This window comes from Schistocerca americana, chromosome 5 (assembly GCF_021461395.2).
Source record: "Schistocerca americana isolate TAMUIC-IGC-003095 chromosome 5, iqSchAmer2.1, whole genome shotgun sequence".
Classification (NCBI taxonomy): domain Eukaryota; kingdom Metazoa; phylum Arthropoda; class Insecta; order Orthoptera; family Acrididae; genus Schistocerca; species Schistocerca americana.
Window position 1 is genome coordinate 33,328,945 of NC_060123.1, and position 25,606 is coordinate 33,354,550.

Below are 25,606 nucleotides of genomic sequence, written 5' to 3' on the forward strand. Positions count from 1 at the left end.
TAGGAGATTGGAATAATAGAGAATTGTGAAGGTGGTTAGATGAACCATCTGCCAGGCACTTAAATGTGATTTGCAGAGTACCCATGCAGATGTAGATGTAGAACAGAAGTTTGTCGTCTCCCATCACACGTCCCAGCAGACTGGCGTTTTGGTGTGAGGGAGTGACATCCTATGGTGCCCGCTCACTGTCAGTATTCCTAATTGGCTTCATGACAGACGCACAGTATGTGAAGAAGATCCTGCGACTGGTGGCTCTGCAGTTTGTGACCTCTCATACCAAGGCCTGTTTCGACAGAGCAATGCTCGGCCTCATAACAATGTCAACTCCTATGCGTGCCTTGCAGCTGTGGATACTCTGTCATGGCCAGCCGCATCATTCGATCTCTGTCCGATCGGGAATACGTGGTGAGGCGTAGTGCCGTATAACGATCCTGCCTTGGAGGCGGTTAAGTGGGAGATGTGTCTCAGAGCTGCATAGTGACAGATGGTGACGCGAGACTGGACGTGCACGTAGTTTATGTATCAGCCGATAGAGGACAGTATTGGATAGGGGACTCATTTAGTTTCGATTGTGCCCACTAGAGGGCACTAAAGTAATATAATGTTTTTCATAAACTGTTCTAGTATCTTCATAAAGTGTTATTATGTCTTTTGTGTATGTAAAATGTTATAAATGTGTTTTAGCAGTATGAATGATGCGTGAGTGTGGTTTAAGGTTAATATGAAGATAATCGTTTAACGGGCTATGTAGTGGGATTAAGTGTGGGAACTTTTCGAAGAAGTATGGATGTGGACAAAGGGGATTTTTGTAGAATAGATTTGTAAAGTAAGTTTATGGTAAAGGGAAAGTTAATTCAGGTATAAATAACAATAGTAAATAACTTTATGAATAAACAAAACTTCAGCATAGTAGATAATTATGTCGGTAAACAGGGCAGTCGTTAGGTTTACTATTTTGCGATTGGTTACTGATGAAAAGCGCGGACTGACGCGGGACAATATTGTTTTTCTATTGGCTGTTGAATAAACTGACTAATGGTAAAGCAATATTCTTCGCGCGCCTTTCTCTGCTGGTAGAGAAGACTTGGAGTATTCCAGAGAGGAGTGGGAGCCTAGCCATGAAACAATTCGGACGTGTGTAGTAGTAGTTCCGATGGAAACGATAAGTTGCCGGATCTAGCAGTGTTTCATACATCAAAGGTGTGGTAAAGTGACGGCACAATTATTCTGATGGGCGTGTAGAAATTTCGGAATTTTTAAGTAAATTTTGCGACGAGGAAAGACTTATATTCCGCGTGGCGTATTGAGCAGGTCGGTGGCTAAAAACTGTGACTGCATTTGGTACCGACAGACTTAATATTTGGCGAGCATTATCAATCAAAAACAATCAGTATTTTTGTAACTATTACGTTTTCGGGAAATGCAACACCATAAACTTGCTAACGTGAGTGAGAGGGATTATGAGTGACTGTGTTAAGACTAGCACGGGCTTGGCAGAGATACTTGTTCACCTAAGTCTCAGAATATATTGAGGACAAAATTTCCAACCTTTCATTTCGTGTGAAAACTTTCTCCCGAGACGTAGATTAGTGACTTTAATTGCAGCCTGGTTCACGTCGAAGTACAGTAGGTTTCGCTCGGCTTTCCTACTGATGATCTGCTGAGACAATGTTCACAGGTAGGTGCAGGTTCGTCGCAAAGGGACGGAAAGAACCGCGCCGCCGCACCGCGGTGCCATGAAGTGCATCATCAGGACTCCACCTCCACCCACCAGTCTGCGGGGACTGTGGACTCGGCTGCAAGTGGCGTGGGATGGACTATCACAGGACTACATCCGACACCTGTACAACTCCAAGCAGCGACGCCTGGAAACTTGTATTCACGCCATACTAGCAAGTACGATTTGTGGCCGTGCAACGCAATAAACGTTGGTCCTTCCAAGTTGAAAATGTAATCATTACATATGTGTGGTATCCTCTCCCTCTCTGCCAACAATGAGCGAATCCACCTTGGCTTTCTTGATACAGCTCTTTTTATGACCATCAGTGTACCATAACTCGCTGTTAGCAGCACTTCACTCTCTAAGTAGCAAATTGATCTATATTTACTGTATGATCCAACTGAAAATTATTATTGTAAAAGAAATATGAGCTTAGTTTCATAAAAATATTAAGTAAATTTAATTGTAAATTAATAGCTGTTGATACAAAATCATAAAGAAAGGACAATTAAAAGCAATCGTGAGGTACGAGGGAACTCAAATCTGCTTAAAAACCTGCAACATCAGTTTCGAAGTGCTAGAGTACGGAATAAGATCGTCAGTTATTCAATGAAACAAAATCATGAAGCACGAACACCGTGTCCCTGCGGTTGTTTACAGTGTGACCTAATAGAAACGTATTTTCACTTATTAATCTTGCTCTCTCCCTAACTGCATGTAGAAAACAGACTTATCTGATTAGTTTTATTGTTTCAAACGACCATAATCATTTTGTGTCATTAAAACCTCTTTCTAGTTGAAGCATAAATTCTTTGAGAGAAACTGCCCTTTGTTGTGTGATGTGACCATGTCATGTTCTCTACACTCCGATTTTTCGATTTTTGCATCACATCTAACATAATAGGCTTTTTTTTCTTTTTATTGAGGCATCAGTCTTCTTACTGATTTAATGTGGCTAATAGAAACATATTTTAACTTACTCTCTCCCTATCTGCGTGTAGGAAAGAGTACTGCCTGATCAGTTTTCCTGTTTCAAACGACCATCATCATTGTGTAATGCGAGCGGTGTCATGTGCTCTACGCTCCGATTTTTCGATTTTTGCATCACATCTGACACAATAAGTTCTTTTTTTTTGGTGTCAACAGCCCTCTGACTCGTTTTATGTGGCCCGCCACGAGTTCCTTTCCTGTGGCAACCTCTTCACCTCAGAGTAGCATTTGCAGCGTAAGTCCTCGATTATTTGCTGGATGTATCCAATTTCTTCTTCCTCTATAGTTTTTTGCCCTCTGCAGCCCTCTCTAGTACCATGGAAGACTTTCCCTGATGTCTCAACAGATGTCCTATCATCCGGTTCCTTCTCCTGTTCAGTGTTTTCCACATATTCCTTTCCTCTCCGATTCTGCGCAGAACCTCCTCATTCCTTACCTTATGAACCCACCTAATTTTCAACATTTGTTTTTAGCACCACGTCTCAAAAGCTTCGATTCTCTTCTGTTCCGGTCTTCGTACAATCCTTATTTCACTGCCATATAATTCTGTCCTCCAAACGTACATTCTCTGAAATTTCTTCCTCAAATTAAGGCCTATGTTTGATACTAGTAGACTTCTCTTGGCCAGGAATGCTTTCTTTTCCAGTGCTAGTCTACTTTCGATGTCCTCCTTGCTCCGTCCGTCATGGGTTATTTTGCTGCCTAGGTAGTAGAATTCCTTGACTTCGTCTACTTTGTAACCACCAATCTTGATAAATTTCTAGGTGTTCTCATTTCTGTTACTTTTCATTACTTTCGTCTATCTCCAATTTGCTGCCTATCCGCATTCTGTACCCATTAGACTGTTCCATACTTCAGATCATGCAACTGATTTTCACTTTCACTCAGGATAGCAATGTCAGCAGCAAATCATATCATTCATATACTTTCGCCTTCAATTTTAATTCCACTCCTGCACCTTTTTTTTATTTGCTTCGTTGCTTCTTCGATATACAGATTGAAAAGTAGGTGCGAAAGACTACTTCCCTGTCTTACACCCTTTTTAATCCGAGCACTTCTTTCTTGGTCGTCCACTCTGATTATTCCCTCTTGGCTCTTGTACGTATTGTATATTACCCGTCTCTACCTATAGCTTACCCCTATTTTTCTCAGAATTTCGAACGCCTTGCACGATTTTACATTGTCGAACACCTTTTCCAGGCCGACAAATTTTATGAACGTGTCTTGATTTTTCTTTCGTCTTGCTTCCGTTACCGACCACAACGTCAGAATTGCCTCTCTGGTGCCTTTAGCTTTCCTAAAGCTAAACTGACCGTCATGTAACACACCCTCAATTTTCTTTTCCATTCTTCTCTACATGGATGCATGAGCTGTTAAGCTGATTGTGCGATAGTTCACGCACTTGTCAGCTCTTGCAGTCTTCTGAATTGTGTGGATGATATTTTTTCGAAAGTCAGATGGTATGTCGCCAGACTCATATATTCTACACACCAACTTCAATAGTCGGTTTGTTGCCACTTTTACCAATGATGTTAGAACTTCTGATGGAAGGTTATCTTTCTGCCTTATTTGCCTTAAGTCCTCCAAAGCTCTCTTAAATTTTGATTCTAGCACTGGATCCCCCACCCCTTCTAAATTGACTCTGCTTCTTCTTCTATCACATCAGACAAATCTTCCCTCTCATAGAGGCCTTCAGTGTACTCTTTCAACCTCTCTGCTCTCTCCTCTGCATTTAACAGCGGAATTCCCGCTGCACTATTGATGTTACCACCCATGCTTTTAATTTCACCAAAGGTTGTTTCGACTTTCCAATATGCTGAGTCAGTCCTTCTGACAATCATTTCTTTTTCGACTTCTTCTCATTTTTCATTCAGCCATTTCGTGTTAGCTTCCCTGCACCTCCTACTTATTTCATTCCTCAAGGACTTGTATTTCTGTATTCCTGAATTTCCCTGAACATTATCGTACTTCCTTCTTTCAGTGATGAATTGAAGTTCACATGGTTCAAATGGCTCTGAGCACTATGGGACTTAACATCTGAGGTCACCAGTCCCCTAGAACTTAGAACTACTTAAACCTAACTAACCTAAGGACATCACACACATCCATGCCCGAGGCAGGATTCGAACCTGTGACCGTAGCCGTCGCGCGGTTCCAGATTGAAGCGTCTAGAACCGCTCGGCCACAGCGCCCGGCTCTAAGAGTGGCACTGGCGAGGGTTGTAACGGTACATCCTCCTCTAGCATTACTTTTCTTCAACAGTAGTTGGCGATACCAGTATTATTTTTCGTATTTCGGACGGGTCAGTATTATCTCAGTCCTTTTCTGAAAACTCTCATATAATTTGATACACAGTATGTTATATTTCAAGCTAAAATTAATAAAAAGGAATTATTTTATAAAATATCTTAGTTTCGATGCTATAATCGATAAGTACTAGTTATGAATGTACAGTTTAAAATTATTTTTTACAAATAATTAAAATTTCAAATTATTCACACACTTAAGATTTATATTATTAATTACGCAATCTTGCACTGTTTACTATATTTATGTTTAGATTCATTTATGAAATAATAATCGAAATTAATAATGTTATGACAACCAGCAGAAATTCATTTTTCAAGAAAAATTGTAAACCCTTTGGAGTAGTGTTATTTCCACAGAGTGAGGGAGTGGTAAGCATTTCTCTGATGTGATCGGACGTATTATTGTATTTTGTGCGAACAATTTAATTTCGGCTTTGTTAATGTGAAAAACCAAGAGACTGTATGATATATTAAAATGTGAGAAAATATATTTACGTACAAACAAATATTCTGCAACAACATTCTTCAAATTTATTTAGTTCAGTCCAACCGTGAGGATCTAAAATGTGACATTTTAATCTATAAGAATCAAATCTCTAGACAAGAAGAACTGGAGCCATCTCCACATGACAAGGTAAGTAAACTAGAGTGTTATTGTAATCTTCGCTCCTCTCAAATCTTCATAAATGACTTAACCATTTCTGCGTCTGCGATTCCAAATAGCATCATTAAGTATTCCTGGCTTTTTTGAGCTTCCCAATGCTTCAATGGTACCGTTTGGCATCGCTTCACGTAGTTCCAAGTTTGGCCAACAGATCACAGTGGCGTTTCCTTTCATGACGCCGTTTGTTTGAAGTGCAGAACAGAGAAGTGTCGTGAGTTGTGCTACTGCATTTGTGAGTGAACAATAACTGTTGTGTTTAGTTTTATTCTGTGTATACTGATATTCTTGGTTATGGAACCAACTTTACGTAGTTCCTAGAGGGCAAGGGAAAGAAATACGGTAAGTTTACAATACAGTTATGTATGAATTTTTTTGAGTAATTATTATGTAATTCCTAATGATGCCATTTGTAATCATTATTTTATTTATTAACCAATAGCTTCAAAAAAACTTCTGCAATGGATATGGCATATGTGCGACATATACAGGAAATATTCATCATCAAAAAAAAATTCCAAATTTTTTTCTAAATGTGACGCACAAAGGGTTAAATGTGGGCTATAGGTAGAAGTAGGAAGGAAGGGGTAGATTACAGGGTGGTCGCTAGGAATAAACAGAAAGTAGTTGCCAATACCTCTATCTTTGATGGTCCTTGTGGTTTTGTAGGCTGTAATTTTAATTTTAGTATTGCTAATAATGAATTTTTAGTCATGGAAATGGTTGGTGTACTGACTTTTCAGGCTTCCCCTACAGATCTGTTGCAAATTCACTTCTCGGGTTTGTCGCCGGGTCGCATTGTGTAAATCCCACAACATTTCGTCGATGCAACTGCCCGACATCTTCAGGCGGTGGTAGTTGCTGCTGCAACTGATGATAATCGCGCGGCGTAAACCCGAGAAGCGGTTGGCGTGCTGTTGCTGTTGTAAGAGCTCGTAGGTACAGCTATTGCTGCTGCAGGCTCGGAGAATTTTGATTCTCGCAATGTGAATGCTTATCGCACCTATCATATTGGTGAGGTAGCTAACGAAGTTTTTGGCAGGTCTCTTTATTATTCGAATAAGGGCTTGACTCTCCGTGCCTGGAGTTTTTATTTGGTTTAAGGGTCACGGGTGTTGTGAAGATGAAATTGTTACTGGTGATTTTACTGTTCATTATCATCCATAGAGGTGACCACGAACACAATGGTAAGAAAAAACACATTGATCTCGCCAAAATCCGAGAAGCTATTCCTCTTGGTGTTGTAGCTCTCTAGGCTGCCCTGAGAAGTCACAGTGTGTGTCGCTGGGTGACTTAGTAGCCGCGCAGACCTCTATTGCGTGAGTGCCGGCGCAGATTTGGGCTCGATTCAAGACTTTCTTGCAAACGCATCTCAACGCGTCACTCTTAAACCAACAGAATCTACAGATGAAAAGGTAATTTCCGGAGTACCCCATGGAAGTATGTTAAGAGACTTACTGTTTACAATATATATAAACGATCCAGTGGAAAGCGTCGGATGCTCTCTAATGCTACTCGCAGATCATCTCGGTTGTCTATAGCAAAGTATCAAAGCCAGAAGATAGTAGCGATTTGCAGAATCATCTCCACAGAATTGATGAATGGTGCAGCCTCTGGCAGTTGTCCCTGAACGTAAATGAATGTAACATATTGTGCTTATAGCTCCACCATCGGCGATAAACCGCTGGAAACAGTATCTGGCATAAAATAACTAGAAGTAGCTATCCAGAACGACTTTAAGTGGAATGACCACGTAAAACGAATAGCGGGAAAAGCAGGTTTGTAGGAAGAATCTTAAGGAAATGTAACTCATCTACGAAGGAAGTGGATTAGCGCCTGTTCGACCGATTCTTGAGTATTGTTCATCTATCTGGGATCTCTACGAGGTAGGACTGATAGAAGGGAAGAGAATATTCAACGAAGAGCAGCGCGTTTCGTCACGGGATCCTTTGGTCGGCCCGAGAGCGTCAAGCTCAACACTCCACTGGCAGACGTTACCAGAGAGTAGTTGTGCATTACGGAGAGGTTAACTTTTGAAGTTTCTAGAGAGCACTTTCCGGGAAGAGCCGGGCAACATATTAGTTTCCCCACAAACGTCTCGGATAATGAAATGACCATAAGGAGAAAATTCGAGAAATTATAGCCAATACAGAGGCTTACCGACAATCATTCTTCCCACATGCTATTTGCGAGTGGAACAGGGTTGGAGGGCTCAGTTAGTGGTTCAAAATGTACCCTCCGCCACACACCATTAGGTGGCTTAAGCCGTCGGCACACGGCTCGTGCATCAGACATTGAGCTTACCTAGTTTCTGATGTCATAGCGTGGAATAGCACGTTCGGGAGTCTTTCCGAACGTGCAGAGCAATATCTGGCGTGTCAGATATTCTGAGCGTGCGTCTGAGCGTTGACCAATGGGATGGCACAACGCCACATACGTCACATGCACGCCATCTCCCTTCAGCACAGAGTTGTGAGGCGTCAAAATGGCAGTCATTTCAGGGCTATACGTATATATGCCGTTTCTGAGCACCAGCAAATTGAGACTCACTGTAAAACCCGTTGTTAACTGTACGATTCGTTGTAATAAAATAATGAGAAACATCATATTCGTGGGAAAAGAATTATTGTAACTTGCATATTACGAGAGTATGCTATTTGAAGGCAGCGACACACTTAAGATCCACCCAAAACCCATTGTTATTGGTACAGTTTGTTATAATGAAATTTCAGTCAGTAACATAGGTACGGCTAAAGTTTTCAGTAAGTAGTAATATGCTATGATTTATTACAAGCAGTGTGTTGTTGGTTTAGCGTAGTGAATAGCGTCACTGTTAAGTGGTGGTTCGCGTCCCGGAACTTTCAAAATTTTTTCCCTAACATTTGCGTTTTTATTAGGTTCTGATACTTTATTAGTTTAATACAAATATATACTATAAATATAAACTGAACTTTTTTCGAGGTGTGAGTTTGTTCTAATGGTTTAATCTACAAGACAGCTTGAGCTACTTGCATAAAGTTATTTTGCTCCTTTTTCTTTTACGCTTCGTAATTCACATGTTGCAAAGATTCTGCTACTGGGTAGGAACAGTGATCAAGTAAGACTTAACTTGGCGTTTTACTAAAATGTGAGAATGATGAAATAATGTTTATCTCATGTGGGAAAGTATTGCAAGTTTGTATCGTACTGTTTGTAATGGAACTTTTATATGCATGTGTCCTTATTGATTGGACGTGGTACTTTCCTTTTCGTGGACGATGGAGGAAATGTGCGTTTTAATAGAGCTAACGTGGGAATTCTACGCGCGCCCGTTTAGTAAACAGTGTGATCTGCGAACTAGAAACATCCCGCAGCTGCCGCTGGGGTGCGCTGTGATCGCGTATACCACGTTGGGGCCCACGTTCCGTGTGCACAAGTCGCTTCGTTCCTGAGCGTTCAGCAGCACGTTGAACTCGGCGCGCTCAACGTTGGCGTTCGACAGCACAGTCCGTGTGCCGACGGCTTTTACGGAGTGTGATATAGACGTAGATCTAGATAGCCCAACACAGAACTGCAATGATGAAAGGCCCGCCGCTGGTAGGATTGCAATAACATCATAATACCTTACAAACAGTGATGTTTCACGTCATTCCCTCCTCTCCTTCTGGATGCTTCACTGTTTTATGTCAGGCAGTGTGGTTCTCGCACGCTGGAGAGATTAAGCCGTCGGCACACGGACCGTGCTGTCGAACGTCAACGTTGAGCGTGCTCAGTTCAACGTGCTGCTGAATGCTCAAGATCGATGCGACTTGTGCATACAGTACGTGGACCCCAACGTGGGCCGGCCGCGGTGGTCTCGCGGTTCTAGGCGCTGCAGTCCGAAACCGCGGGACTGCTGCGGTCGCAGGTTCGAATCCTGCCTCGGGCATGGATGTGTGTGATGGCTTTAGGTTAGTTAGGTTTAAGTAGTTCTAAGTTCTAGGAGACTCATGACCTAAGATGTTAAGTTCCATAGTGCTCAGAGCCATTTGAACGATTTTGAACCCCAACGTGATATACGCGATCGCAACGCACTCCGGCGGCAGTTGAGGGTTGCTTCTAGTTCGTAATCACACTGTTTACTCAACGGGCGTGCGTAAAATTCCCACGCTAGCTCTATTAAAACGCACATTTCCTCCATCGTCCACGAAAAGGAAAGTACCATGTCCAATTAATAAGGACACAGGGTTATAAAAGTTCCTTTACACTGCATTATAAATTTAGAATACTTCTCCGCACCAGATAAACATTATTTCATCATTCTCACATTTTAGTAAAACAGGAAGGTCAGTCTTACTTGATCACTGTTCCTACGCAGTACCAGAATCTTTGCAACATGTGAATTACGAAGTGCAAAAGAAAAAGGAGCACAGTATCTTCGTACAAGTAGCGCAAGCTGTCCTGTAGATTAAGCCAATCCAACAGTCACCCCTCAAAAAAAGGTGAACTTATATTTACATGTTGTTGTTGTTGTTGTTTTCTTCAGTCCTGAGACTGGTTTGATGCAGCTCTCCATGCTAGCCCATCCTGTGCAAGTTTCTTCATCTCCCAGTACGTACTGCAACCTACATCCTTCTGAATCTGCTTAGTGTATTCATCTCTTGGTCTCCCTCTACGATTTTTACCCTCCACGCTGCCCTCCAATGCTAAATTTGTGATCCCTTGATGCCTCAGAACACGTCCTACCAACTGGTCCCTTCTTCTCGTCAAGTTGTACCACAAACTCCTCTTCTCCCCAATCCTATTCAATACCTCCTCATTAGTTATGTGATCTACCCATCTAATCTTCAGCATTCTTCTGTAGCACCACATTTCGAAAGCTTCTATTCTCTCCCTGTCCGAACTATTTATCGTCCATGTTTCACTTCCATACATGGCTATACTCCATACAAATACTTTCAGAAACGACTTCCTGACACTTAAATCTATACTCCATGTTAACAAATTTCTCTTCTTCAGAAATGCTTTCCTTGCCATTGCCAGTCTACATTTTATATCTTCTCTACTTCAACCATCATCAGTTATTTTGCTCCCCAAATAGCAAAACTCCTTTACTACTTTAAGTGTCTCATTTCCTAATCTAATTCCCACAGTATCACCTGACTTAATTCGACTACATTCCATAATCCTCGTTTTGATTTGCTGATGTTCATCTTATATCCTCCTTTCAAGACAATGTCCATTCCGTTCAACTGCTCTTCCAAGTCCTTTGCTGTCTCTGACAGAATTACAATGTCATCAGCGAACCTCAAAGCTTTTATTTCTTCTATATGGATTTTAATACCTACTCCGAATTTTTCTTTTGTTTCCTTTACTGCTTGCTCAAGATACAGATTGAACAGCATCGGGGAGAGCCTACAACCCTGTCTCACTCCCTTCCCAACCACTGCTTCCCTTTCATGTCCCTCGACTCTTATAACTGCCATCTGGTTTCTGTACAAACTGCAAATAGCCTTTCGCTCCCTGTATTTTACCCCTGCCACCTTCAGAATTTGGAAGAGAGTATTCCAGTCAACATTTTCAAAAGCTTTCTCTAAGTCTACGAATGCTAGAAACGTAGGTTTGCCTTTCCTTAATCTTTCTTCTAAAATAAGTCCTAAGGTCAGTATTGCCTCACGTGTCCCAATATTTCTACGGAATCCAAACTGATCTTCCCCGATGTCGGCTTCTACCAGTTTTTCCATTCGTCTGTAAAGAATTCGTGTAAGTATTTTGCAGCTGTGACTTATTAAACTGATAGTTCGGTAATTTTCATATCTGTCAACACCTGCTTTCTTTGGGATTGGAATTATTATATTCTTCTTGAAGTCCGAGGGTACTTCGCCTGTCTCATACATCTTGCTCACCAGATGGTAGACTTTTGTCAGGACTGGCTCTCCCAAGGCCGTCAGTAGTTCTAATGGAATGTTATCTACTCCCGGGGCCTTGTTTCGGCTCAGGTCTTTCAGTGCTCTGTCAAACTCTTCACGCAGTATCGTATCTCCCATTTCATCTTCATCTACATTCTCTTCCATTTCTATGATATTGCCCTCAAGGACATCGCCCTTGTATAGACCCTCTATATACTCCTTCCACCTTTCTGTTTACCTTCGTTGCTTAGAACTGGGTTTCCATCTGAGCTCTTGATATTCATACAAGTCGTTCTCTTATCTCCAAAGGTCTCTTTAATTTTCCTGTAGGCAGTATCTATCTTACCCCTAGTGATACAAGCCTCTACATCCTTACATTTGTCCTCTAGCCATGCCTGCTTAGCCGTTTTGCACTTCCTGTCGATCTCATTTTTGAGACGTTTGTATTCCTTTTTGCCTGCTTCATTTACTGCATTTTTATATTTTCTCCTTTCATCAATTAAATTCAATATTTCTTCTGTTACCCAAGGATTTCTACTAGCCCTCGTCTTTTTACCTACTTGATCCTCTGCTGCCTTCACTACTTCATCCCTCAGAGCTACCCACTCTTCTTCTACTGTACTTCTTTTCCCCACTTTGTTCCCTTATGCTCTCCCTGTAACTCTGTACAACCTCTGGTTTAGTCAGTTTATCTAGGTCCCATCTCCTTAAAATCCCAACTTTTTGCAGTTTCTTCAATATTAATCTATAGTTCATAACCAATAGATTGTGGTCAGAGTCCACATCTGCCACTGGAAATGTCTTACAATTTCAAACCTGGTTCCTAAATCTCTGTCTTACCATTATATAATCTATCTGATACCTTTTAGTATCTCCGGGATTCTTCCATGTATACAACCTCCTTTTATGATTCTTGAACCAAGTGTTAGTTATGATTAAGTTATGCTCTGTGCAGAATTCTACCAGACGGCTTCCTCTTTCATTTCTTAGCCCCAATCCATATTCACCTACTATGTTTCCTTCTCTCCCTTTTCCTACACTCGAATTCCAGTCACCCATGACTATTAAATTTTCATCTCCCTTCACTACCTGAATAATTTCTTTTATCTCATCATACATTTCATCAATTTCTTCATTATCTGCAGAGCTAGGTGGCATATAAACTTGTACTACTGTAGTAGGCGTGGGCTTCGTGTCTATCTTGGCCACAATAATGCGTTCACTATGCTGTTTGTAGTAGCTTACCCGCACGCCTATTTTTTTATTCATTATTAAGCCTACTCCTGCATTACCTCTATTTGATTTTGTATTAATAATTCTGTATTCACTTGACCAAAAGTCTTGTTCCTCCTTCCACCGAACTTCACTAATTCCCACTATATCTAACTTCAACCTATCCATTTCCCTTTTTAAATTTTCTAACCTACCTGCTCGATTAAGGGATCTGACATTTCACGCTCCGATCCATAGAACGCCAATTTTCTTTCTCCTGATAACAACGTCCTCTTGAGTAGTCCCCGCCCGGAGATCCGAATGGGGGACTATTTTACCTCCGGAATATTTTACCCAAGAGGACGCCATCACCATTTAATCATACAGTAGAGCTGCATGCCCTCGGGAAAAATTACGGCTGTAGTTTCCCCTTGCTTTCAGCCGTTCGCATAACATCAAATATTATAGTATATGCTTATATTAAACTAATAATCAGAACCTAATAAAAACGCGAATGTTTGGAAAAAAAAATTTGGAAGGGTCAAGACGCGAACAACTGTCCCACCATAAAGCTCTTTACCGGTCAGTGATTCCACTCATTACGCTTTCTTTTTTTTCTTAATTTTGTTCGCTTTAGTTCGTTGCATCTGCTCGGGGCGGACGTCGTAAGACATCCAGTTAAGTTCGTTGTTGATCTGTTGACTCAGTTTTTTTATTACAGAGGGCACATTACCCTCTGACCGAACACGCTTTTTTTATAAAAACCTTTATTAAAAAAACAATGTTACACATTCCAAATACATACTAAGTTGTACATACATGAAGTTATTTAAACAAAACGGTTTGATCATTTCAATTACGCTGACGTTAAGGAAAGACAACAGAAGATTGTGTTACTGAGTAAATTACCAGAAAGAATTAAATTAAACATAAAGAAAAAAAATTTTAAAGACATTCAAACTTCAACCTGAAGAAGTAAAATCAGCACTTCGAATTATGAGCTGCAATCTTTACAGAAGCATAATTAGTTCTTGATGATGGATATCAGCAAGTTGGTGGGATAATTTTAAATATAAAGCAGTTTAATAATCATATTAGACAATTTCTGAAATACTTGAGAATGGCGGAAAGGAGATATATAATAAAGTTGACTAGCCTTCCAACTACACTTTCTGGACATTAATTGAATCTAAGTATCTGAAATGATCAGATCTATATGATCAGTCTTTCACTGCAAAAATGAACAGCGCAATGTGCCAGCCATTGAATATTACATTTATCAGATAGAATCTTATGATTTTAACCAATCGATAAGGACATTTCTATAAAAACCGTCTTTTTCCAAATTTCTAGTATAAGCCAATAATGCACCTTTAATGTTTTGTGTTTGGCACTATTAGACACACAATCTCAATGTCACATAAGTTCTGTACATTAGCTTATAAATTTCAAAAAACTACTCTCTGAAGTAGAAAAAGCACACATCATAAATATACTGTAAAATCTTAAATAGTATCCTTAAGGTAACTACAATACATCACTGTCAACATAGTCTTCTTTTTTATATTAACCGATGCCCATTCTTTCAAATACAATTTTTAGCATATTACCGAACTTTTTCTTGTGATTCGAATAGCTTCTAATTTTGTGGAACTCACACAGCATGTGTACCTTGAACTCTATGATGCTATCGGATCCTAATTTGTTAAGGACGCAGTTAACAAAATTTCCCAGCAACCAGTACACAGCGTTATTTTTTGCTTCTGGGAAATAGCGTGCTTCAGGCCTGTGTATCGATGACAGCGATATATACTCAGGGGATGTTCTTGTAATCAGAGCTATTTGCTCCCGGATCCACTTCCAACTATTCATGTGACCACTGCAAGTATATCTATGAATTACTGTGTCAACTAGATGGCATTGTTGACATAAATTTGTTTCACAGAGTTCGATTGCGTGCAGCCTTTCATTGGTGCAAACTATGTTGTTAACTGTCTTGTACCATGACGTTTTTATATTAGACGTGAGCACATTAGAACTAATGTTTTTCCAAATCTCAGTCCACTCAATGTTTGGAAACTGTCGTTCTATTTTGTTCCTTCCTTCGCTTTTCTTTCGTTCCCGCATTATGGCTCTCGATGTTAAGTGTCGGGACTGCCTGAGTTCGACACTGACATAACTAAACTCAACATAGAAAATCCTCACGTGCTGTAAGCGACTGTTGATATTCTGCACGTCAATCGGGGGAAGCAGGCTTGGAGGTTTAATGATCTCGAAAAGTTGGCTGGTTATGCTTTCTCGCGAGTCTCTTATTAAATTAACTTGCCTTTTGATAAAAAGAGCAGAGGCTTTATCCGTTATATCGGTTAATCCTAGTCCACCATTTTTAGGACCTAAAGTGGCTACTTTAGCAGGTACTCTGAACACTTCACATCTCCACAAAAAGTTTGTGATTTTGGACATTATTCTCCTCCCTATCATTCTCGGTATTGGAAACAGCTGGGCAGTATAATAAGCCTTAGCATGAGTTGATATACCGTGTTCTTTGAACTTGGTTCATATATCGAGTTAAATTCTCGACAATGGCTCCTTGCGCTTTATCTGCTGCAACTTTCCAATTTAAAGCCGTTATTTTCATAGGGCATGCTGTCAGGGTGATCCCAAGTGTTTTATGTTGTCGGACTAATTTTGCCCACTCGACGTTGATATTATCAAAACCTCTGAGATTTAACATCTTACTTTTTTTTCGTTTGCATTGGTTCCAGATGCTCTACAGTACGAATCAATCACCGTTGCTAGCGTGGTTACCTCGTCATTATTCCTTATAATGACCCCTATATTGTCAGCATAGGCTCTTACAACTGTTCTATTCCCTGATAATGTTAAGCCTTTTAATCTAGCATGGAGATGTCGGAGGAAAGGTTCCAGCGAAATGGCGAAGAGCGACATGGACAGAGGACTTCCTTGAGGAACACCTCGTTGTATTTGCAGCGGCCTGGATTGTTGACAATTCACCGCTATTTTAGCATTTATTCCAGTTGCTATGTTCTTAATCAACTGTATGACCCTATTGTTGAAACCTATTTTCTTCAATGTCTGTAGAAGATATTCATGATTTACTACATCGAACGCTTTATAAAAATCTAAAACCAATAAAGCACACTTTATGTCTGTTACAGAAGTTATTGCAATGATATCCCTGAATTCCGCTAGGTTTTGAAAAATGGTTCTGCCTTGCGCACAGTTCTGATGTTGACTAATAATTTTATCTGTAAGGCATGAAATTCTCTTGTTTATTATTCTAGCTATTAATTTATAATCAGAATTCAGCAGTGAAATTGTACGAAAATTATTTAAACCTTGTTTCCATTACTTTTTGGCACCAGAACAATTTTACTCTCCTTAAATTTAGCCGGAATCATTTTACCCTGAATAACCTCATTTATAATGTCCGTGATTTTTGCACCTACTATTGGCCAGTAACGGATGTAAAACTCTGCTGGCAGACCATCCGGTCCTGGGGATTTTTTTGGTGGTGAGGCGCACAGAGTCTCATACACGTCTTCTTCAGTGACAACCTCGAGAAAATTTTCGTTGTCATCTTCTGTCAGCTGTGGGGCTAGGATGTCAAGGAATTCTTCCAAGGATGCATCTCTACTTTGACGTACAGAATATAGCTCGCAATAATAGCGATAAATCTCGTCCATGATATCCTGCTGGGTTCTGAGAATCGTACCGTGTTTTGTTCGAATTTCTTCAATAAAAGTCCTTCTCCCGTTTTTCGTATGCTTCACTAAATGATATAGGGAAGTAGTTTCATCTTCTGACACCGAATTTACCTTCGATTTTATTTTCAACCCTTCCATTTGACTTCTCTTGATATTAAGTAACTTGGCTTTGACTTTTTTGATGTCTGCTATCCGAAGGGAGTAACCTGCTGCAACTTGATCATACAGATATCTCAAAACGGAATAGTAGTATTCTATAGTGCATTTCATTTCCCTTGCGCTCTGGGCACTGTATTGAATAAGAACTTTCCTCAACTTTGGCTTTACCATTTTAACCCACCAGTCAATAGCAGTGGCATATCTACTACGGGCTCGCAGGCATATTGCCCATGTTTCTTTAATCAGATCTTCTAAATCATGATTTACTAACAAGGAAGTGTTCAAATTCCACTGATTCTTGAGTCGGCGAACCGACTGTCTTGTTAGATTTATGCAAGCTAAGACACTTGAATGGTCTGAAAAGTACGTAGGAATGGTTTCTACTTTTGTCACGGAAGTTACAAGATTTTTAGGAATATATAGTCTGTCAATCCTGCTACGTGATGTTGCCGTGACATAAGTGAACTCAACAGTGGAGGGGTATTTGATTTCCCATATATCCTTTAATACTAAACCAGTAACTAATTGTTTTAGTTCACTTGAGAAATTAAAATTAGGTAACTGATCTTTTCGATTTAAAACACAATTAAAATCGCCTCCAAGTAATGTCTGTCTTGGCGATTTCCTTAACAAGTATATCAAGTCATCTTTGAAGAAACGTGCCCTGTCAGCTCGATGAGAACTTCCTGAAGGGGCGTACACGTTGATGATAGTCACAACATAGATATTTAGTCCTATTCCCCTTCCGGATTCCAGTCGTTCCACCTCGCTTACTGTAATCCCTTCCCTCACCAAAATAGCTGTTCTAACACTTGTTTCGGGAGACACATTTATGTAACTGACAAAACCGGGAATTACCAAATCCGAAATTAGAACTTCTTGTAACAGGGCAATATCAGTCGCGGATTCGTACAAAAATTCCTTAAGGGCCGATAATTTCAAACCGGTCGTGATTTTATTTATGTTTATAGTGGTGACAGAATAAGATTGCGTCATTGTGCTGTCACTATGTAGTTATTTTGATGAACTAATTTAGTTTACTGTGGTTCAGGGATCAGTTAAGCTGTAACAGTTTTCTCGGAAGGCTGAACATGGAATAACACTTCAATCAGCTTATTAGTTACTGTCCCGTTTTTTTCTACTTCTGATGTTTTCTCTTGTACCGCAAGCAGACTGATTTCCTGGTAAACTTTCTGATTTTTCCTCCAGTGATTCGTGTACGACCGTTTCGGACTGAACATTCTTTGGGCTTGGGTCGCCCCTACCGGATTTTCCCTTCCCTTGGTTACGAGCTACATTCTCATTTGGTTGCGTCGGTATTTTACTTCGCGGCTTATCTGGAGCAGCAGTAGACGCTTCAGCAATTTCGGTTGCCGGCACCTGCCCTGAGGTGTTGACCGTGATTTCAGTTTGGCCACCACTTCCTCGTTCTTTATTAATTTCACTCACTTTCTGATCGAGGGAAAGCAATGGAGACTGCAGTTTTGCAGCCTCTCCCTGAATTTGTTTATTAACAGGTAGATTCTGATCTTTGCAATCGGCTACTGCACCTGTTGTTTCTTGCAAATTAATGCTTCTTACACCCCCTTCATTTTCTGGTACCGTATGTGTATTATCTTTCTGTTCACTAGTTTCCATTCGCATTGTGCCTTCAGGTTCCTCTGCCTTCTCATCGCACTGTTTGATACCTTTTATTTATAACCATGTTATCTTACTCCTTGCTGAAAACCTTAATCGTAGATATGTTACTAATTGAAATTTAATTATAGCAAATTGTACCAAGAACAATACGTTTTGGGTGGATCTTCAGTGTGTCGCTGCCTTCAAATAGCCTACTCTCATAATAAGCTCTTTACAATAATTCTTTTGCCACGAACATGATGTTTCTCATTATTTTATTGGAACGAATCACACAGTTAACAACGGGTTTTCCAGTGATACTCAATTTGCTGGTGCTCAGAAACGACATATTATACATATAGGCTTGAAATGAATGCCAATATGGCGCCACACGACTCTGTACTGAAGGGAGACGGCGTGCTTCTGACGTTAGGTACGTTGTGCCATCTCATTGGTCAACGCTCAGACGCAGGCTCAGAATATCTGACACGCCAGATATTGCTCTGCACGTTCGGAAAGACTCCTGAGCATGCCATTCCACGCTATGACGTCAGAAACTCGGCACGCTTAACGTTCATCGTTCGGATGCACGGTCCGTGTGCCGACGGCTTTACGACATCTACAGGCTCTTCATTCAAGTTTTGGAAACGAAGTGATAGGAGCACGACTATAGCTGCCCGCAGCCACGGATCTGAAATCCGGTGGGTCCGTCTCCGGCGTTGCGTGCCGCGTGTACGGGACCGGAGCCGCGTGGCTGGGCCACGTGGGGGCGGAGTGCGTGCAACGAGCGAGCGAGCGAGCGAGGCGGCGGCTGCGGCCTACCACATGGCCCATGTCGCACGCCTCTCCACGAATAGCCGGCGGGCGGGCGGACAAGGCGGCCCGCGTTCCTGCGGGGCCGCCGTAATTGACGCCATTGTCTCCGGCGCTTGTTTATTTTGGAGTGGGCTCGCCCCCTCCCGCCCCTGCCCATGACGAGGAGCTTCCGTCCCCGGCTGACAGCCGTCCCTCTGACTCCGGGCGGCCGGGAGTCTCCCGCCGGGGGGACACCGCGAGAAACGCGTTTGGCCTTCGCCGTCGTTTCTTCGTCTGCGTGTCTTTATTTACAGTGACTGGCAACAGCGAGGTTTTCACGGCCGTCGCTGAGATTCAGCAGATGTACAGTGCGTGCAAAACGGCTTGGACGTACCTGTGCAGACTGTATTTTACCGAAGGAGAAGGTGCAGTGGTTAGTTTTGTGTTAGCAGACGAGCCAACACCGTGTTACGAGTAGAGGCCGAAATGCACGCGTTTCAGCTCACGTAGGCTGGCGTGAGGAAGGAAGAACTATACTGACGTGAGGTCTGGAACATGACAAGCAATGAGAATTCAGAAAGCGGACATAATCAGTTTGATACTTAACTTCAACCCATTAACGAGGAACGTCGCTCTTGACGGTACATGATTCACAATATTATATGTTCAGAATACATTCTTGAAGTAATTATCGTAACTGAATATGGCGCCTTGCTAGGTCGTAGCAAATGACGTAGCTGAAGGCTATGCTAAACTGTCGTCTCTGCAAATGAGAGCGTATGTAGACAGTGAACCATCGCTAGCAAAGTCGGCTGTACAACTGGGGCGAGTGCTAGGGAGTCTCTCTAGACTAGACCTGCCGTGTGGCGGCGCTCGGTCTGCAATCACCGATGGCGACAAGCGGGTCCGACGTATACTAACGGACCGCGGCCGATTTAAAGACTACCACCTAGCAAGTGTGGTGTCTGGCGGTGACACCACAGTTAGTACACTGGACTCGTATTCAGGAGGACGACGGTTCAAACCAGCGTCCGGCCTTTCTAATTTAGATTTTACGTGATTTCCCTAAATCAGTGGGATGCTTCCTTTGAAAGGGCACAGGAGACTTCCTTCCCTAATTCGATGGGACCGATCACTCCGTCTAAACACAGCACACACCGTTATGGAGCCGCCAACAGCTTCCACAGTGACGACTTGGGTCCAAGGCTCTGTGGGGCCCAAAATGGTTCAAATGGCTCTGAGCACTATGGGACTTAACATCTGAGGTCATCAGTCCCCTGGAACTTAAAACTACTTAAACCTTACTAACCCACAGACATCACACACATCCGTGCCCGAGGCAGGATTCAAACCTGCGACAGTAGCAGTCGCGCGGTTCCAGACTGAAGCGCCCAGAACCGCTCGGCCACACCGGCCGGCCCCAAATAAACAAACCGACAATATTTTAGGTGAGGGGCGTAAGTAGTTGTGGGGTTTCCGTTGCTTGCGACCAACGCACAGTAGAGATGCAGTTCAATTCATGAAATCTAGTCACAATCAGTACTTCTAAGCTACAGATAACTAATCTGCAAACGATGTTATTAGCAGGCAATGCAAGTACACCACTACTGCGACAGGTCAATAGCCTCTGGCTAGAGCACCGAATAAGAAAACCGTCGCATAAACAACTGAGACGCCCTCTTCTAAGGGAAGAAGTGCACAGCCCAGTGGGTGACAGAAAAGTAAGACAACTGCCCCTTAAGCCTTCCTGTCACGGAACGTGTTTCTCAAATGGTTCAAATGGCTCTAAGCACTATGGGAGTTAACATCTGAGGTCATCAGTCCCCTAGATTTAGAACTGCTTAAACCTAACTAACCGAAGGACATCACACACATCCATGCCCGAGGCAGGATTCGAACCGGCGACCGTAGCAGCAGCTTGGTTCCGGACTGAGGCGCCTAGAACCGCTCGGCCACCCTGGCCGGCTCGGGTTTCTCATCGCGAAGCACGCCAGATGTGGTGTCCACCGTGACTGCTGCTCGTTCTGGTTGGTTGGTTACTTGGTTGCCTCGGTGGAGGGGGGGGGGGGGGACCAAACAGCGGGGTCATCAGTCCCATCGGATTAGGGAAGGACGGGGAAGAAAGACGGCCGTGGCCTTTCAAAGCAACTATCCCGGCATTTTCCTAGAGCAATTCAGGTATATCACGGAAAACCTAAATCAGGATGGCCGTACGCGTGTTTGAAACGTCGTCCTCCGAAATGCGGGTCCAGTGCGCTAACCACTGCGCCACCTTGCTCGGTTGCTCATTCTGAAACCACCTGCTACCTCTCACAGAACATGACGTTCTCCTCATCGTGGTCTGTGGCTCAGCACTCTCCAGCAGCAGTTCTTGGCTATATCTGACACGCAAATCGTACAGTTTCCTTATGAAAATGTACATGAGCGTAAAACAGCTGCGTCAGCGCTGTTATCGGTTGTCGAAAAAGAGCGGAGAAAATCGCGAAGGCGATTCTTGAGCTCGACGATGGCTGTAACAGCGAAATGCTGTCAGAGGAACACTACATAATGCTTACATCTATGTGAGATACTTACTAGCAGAAGTTATTCGTTAACTAAGTCGCCATAGTTCTTTCACAACCCAAGACACGGAACCTTTGTTCTTCATGCAATGTCCAAAAAATGAAATGATCGTATAGCATTTATTGGCCGGGATATCCCCTTCGGGGTTCGGCCGCCGTATTGCACGTCTTTTTAGTTGACGCCACTTCGGCGACTTGCGTGTCAATGATGATAGACACGCAACACACAGTTCCCTGCCAGGAATCGAACCCGGGCCACTTTGCGTGGTAGGCGGTAACGATGCCGCTGCGCTGTGGAGGAGAACATGCAATGTCCATAAACCACTACTTACTTTGAATTCTTGACTGATATACACAAGAGGAAAATTCGGAGTAGATATTAAAATCCATAGAGGAGAAATAAAAACCTTGAGGTTTGCCGATGACATGGTAATTCTGTCAGACAGCAAAGGACCTAGAAGAGCAGTTGAACGGAATGGACAGTGTCTTGAAAGAAGGATATAATATGAACATCAACAAAACTAGGATAACGGAATGTAGTCGAATTAAGTCGGGTGATGCTGAGGGAATTAGATTAGGAAATGAGACACTTAAACTAGTAAAGGCGTTTCGCTATTTGGGGAGCAAAATAACTGATGATGGTCGAAGTAGAGAGGATATAAAATGTAGAGTGGCAATGGCAAGGAAAGCGTTTCTCAAGAAGAAAAATTTGGTAACATCGAGTATAGATATAAATGTCAGGAAGTCGTTTCTGAAAGTATTTGTATGGAGCGTAGTCATCTATGGAAGTGAAACGTGGACGATAAATAGTTTAGACAAGAAGAGAATAGAAGCTTTTGAAATGTGGTGCTACAGAAGAGTGCTGAAGATTAGATGGGTAGATCACATAACTAATGAGGAGGTATTGAATAGAATTGGGGAGAAGAGGAGTTTGTGGCACAACTTGACTAGAAGAAGGGACCGGTTGCAGGACACAATCTGAGGCACCAAGGAATCACTGATTTAGTATTGGAGGGCAGCGTGGAGGGTAAAAATCGTAGCGGGAGACCAAGTGATGAATACACTAAACAGATTCAGAACGATGCAGGTTGCAGTAGGTACTGGCAGATGAAGAATCTTGCACAGGACACGGTAGCATGGAGAGCTGCATCAAACCATTCTCATGACTGAAGACCACAACAACATACAGAAGAAGATTCATGAGTGCAACTTACGCGTCACGTTTATCAAATATGTTTCATGCTGACTGCCAAACGTTGGCACAAAAATGAAGGTTGGACACTGCAAGAGGACAATGATCCGAAGCACCGAAGCGGGCTATGCAGCGACTGGAAAAAGGAGAAAGGTATGCAGGTACTGGATTGGCCCTCTTAGTCGCCTGACGCTAACCCTATTGAAAATGTATGATCCTACACACAAAAGGAGTTGCAAGGAAGAAAGATCTTCACTTTGAAACAGCTGTCAACGCATATTAGACGCATACGGGGGTCTCTTCCATGTGAATAAGCCTAAAATTTGGTTTCAAGCATGCCTCGGAAATGCCAAGTGATTGTCGACGCTAAGGGTGACTGGACGTATTATTAATTGAAATGGCATTTTTTTCTTTTGTTCATGTATGACGTATGTATATGTTTTAGTTTGTTGTCAAGTACATTTTTCTACTGATTAACCCGACGACAATCTTTCTTAACAGTCTGTAGGTTTCGATCAGGATTCGTTTCGTAATTTCTTTTGAATGGCAGAGGAGATTTTTTTCGACGTTGTTCACCGTCAGTGAAAAAAAATTTTCCGGCAAAATGGAAACAAGAGGCAGTCCATAACACCAAGAGATAATAGTTGTATGCTACATTTTACATAAAGTTTCATAATAACAAAAACTTACAGTGTAGGTTGTGTTTACGTCCTGACGTACGCAGGCAGTTAAGATTGCTGATCAGTGGGGAAACATTCCTGTCGTTGGCCCATGCCACAATCATTACAACAAATACATCACTTATAGGAAATAACATCGAGTATTGCAGAAAACACTTCCATTAAAATAGTGAGAAAGACCCAGAATCTATTAGAAAATAAGAGGTGAAGAGACGTGGAAGTAGCTGGAGGCGAAATCACTACCTTCCTCTTTACAGTCCACGAAGCTACCAACTATGCTGCAGCGTCAACACGACTGCACCCCCCCCTCCCCCTTATGTTATATGGTAAGCCTAGTGAAATAGATGTGTCTACAAATGTCATTATTTGATAATGAACTACGATAAATTCTGCCCAAAACGACGCGCTTTTGGTAGATCATCGATGTTCCGTAGCACTCAAACTGTATACTTTCATAGCTAGCAAGTTATAACACTAAAATCATCAAATATGGGAAGCCTTTAACTACCGATACGTAGTTCCCTGTCATTTAATTATAACTAATCGTACCTAAAACGAGGCGTTCTCCAGAGATCCTCAACCTGATGAGGCTCTGAAACACCTTATATTTATAACACGTGCTCTACGAAAAAAACACACAAACACAAAATACAGTGTTTATCTCCATACCTGTATGGCGGCCACTAAGTTCTGCTTGTGACAAAACTACCGGCCATAGTGGCCGTGCGGTTCTAGGCGCTACAGTCTGGAGCCGAGCGACCGCTGCGACCACAGGTTCGATTCCTGCCTCGGGCATGGATGTGTGTGATGTCCTTAGGTGAGTTAGGTTTAATTAGTTCTAAGTTCTAGGCGACTGATGACCTTAGAAGTTAAGTCGGATAGTGCTCAGAGCCATTTGAACCATTTTTTTTTTTTTTTTTTGTGACAAAACTGATGACGCATCTCATTGGCCACGTTCCTCTTCGCAACACAAAAATCTGACATGCCACATTCTTCACGCTCCGCAGTGTAATGGGACGTGGACTTGCGCGCTGTGACGTCACCAGTTCCTCATCCACGTTTTCGTGTCGCGTGAGAGGGCGGCTTTAGGAGCAAATGGCCGGACTCGCCCAACGCTAGCAGCACGTCTGCCAAGTTGTCAAGTTGTTTTGCGCAATCTCTGCCCTCATGAAGTTACTTCTAGAGACCCTCATAATTGGTCAGCCCTGTAGTACGAGGAACAGCGTTATTCTCTCTTCGGAGAGACTTGATAACGCGCATCATGACATCGTCGCCAGTACCAACCTCTTCATCTCGGAGTACCACGGGCACCCAACGTCCTCAATGATTTGCTGGGTATATTCTACTCTCCGTTGTCCCCAATAGTTTTCACTCTCTACATCTCCCTCTGCTGCCATGGATATTATTCCCTGATGTTCTATAATCATGTCCCCTATTTTGTCAGTGTTTTCCATATGTTTCATATTTCGCCTATTCTGTGGATGATTTCATTCTTTATATTATCAATCCAATTTTCTCTGCCTCGTGATGACTGGGTGTTGTGTGATGTCCTTATGTTAGTTAGGTTTAAGTAGTTCTGAGTTCTAGGGGACTGATGACCATAGATGTTAAGTCTCATAGTGCTTAGAGCCATTTGAACAATTTATCAGTCCAATTTTCAACAGCCTTCTATAGCACCACGCCTCAAACGCTGCGATTATTTTCTTCTCCAGTTTTCCCCAGCGCCGAGTCGTTCTAGACGCTACAGTCTGGAACCGTGCGTCGCTATGGTCGCAGGTTCGAATCCTGCCTTGGGCATGGATTTGTGTGATGTCCTTAGGTTAGTTAGGTTTAAGTAGTTCTAAGTTCTAGGGGACTAATTACCTCAGAAGTTCAGTCCCATAGTGCTCAGAGCCATTTCAACCATTTTTTTTTTCCCACAGCCCATAATTCACTACTATGCAATGCTGTCTTCCAAACGTACATCCCCACAAATTTCTTACTCAAATATGGGCAATGTTTAATCCTACTACATTTTAGTCAGGGCTGCCCTCTTTGCCTCTGCTAGTCTGTTCTCAGTATCTTCCTTCAGTCAAGTGTTATTTTGCTGGCAAGATGGCACAACTCCTTCAG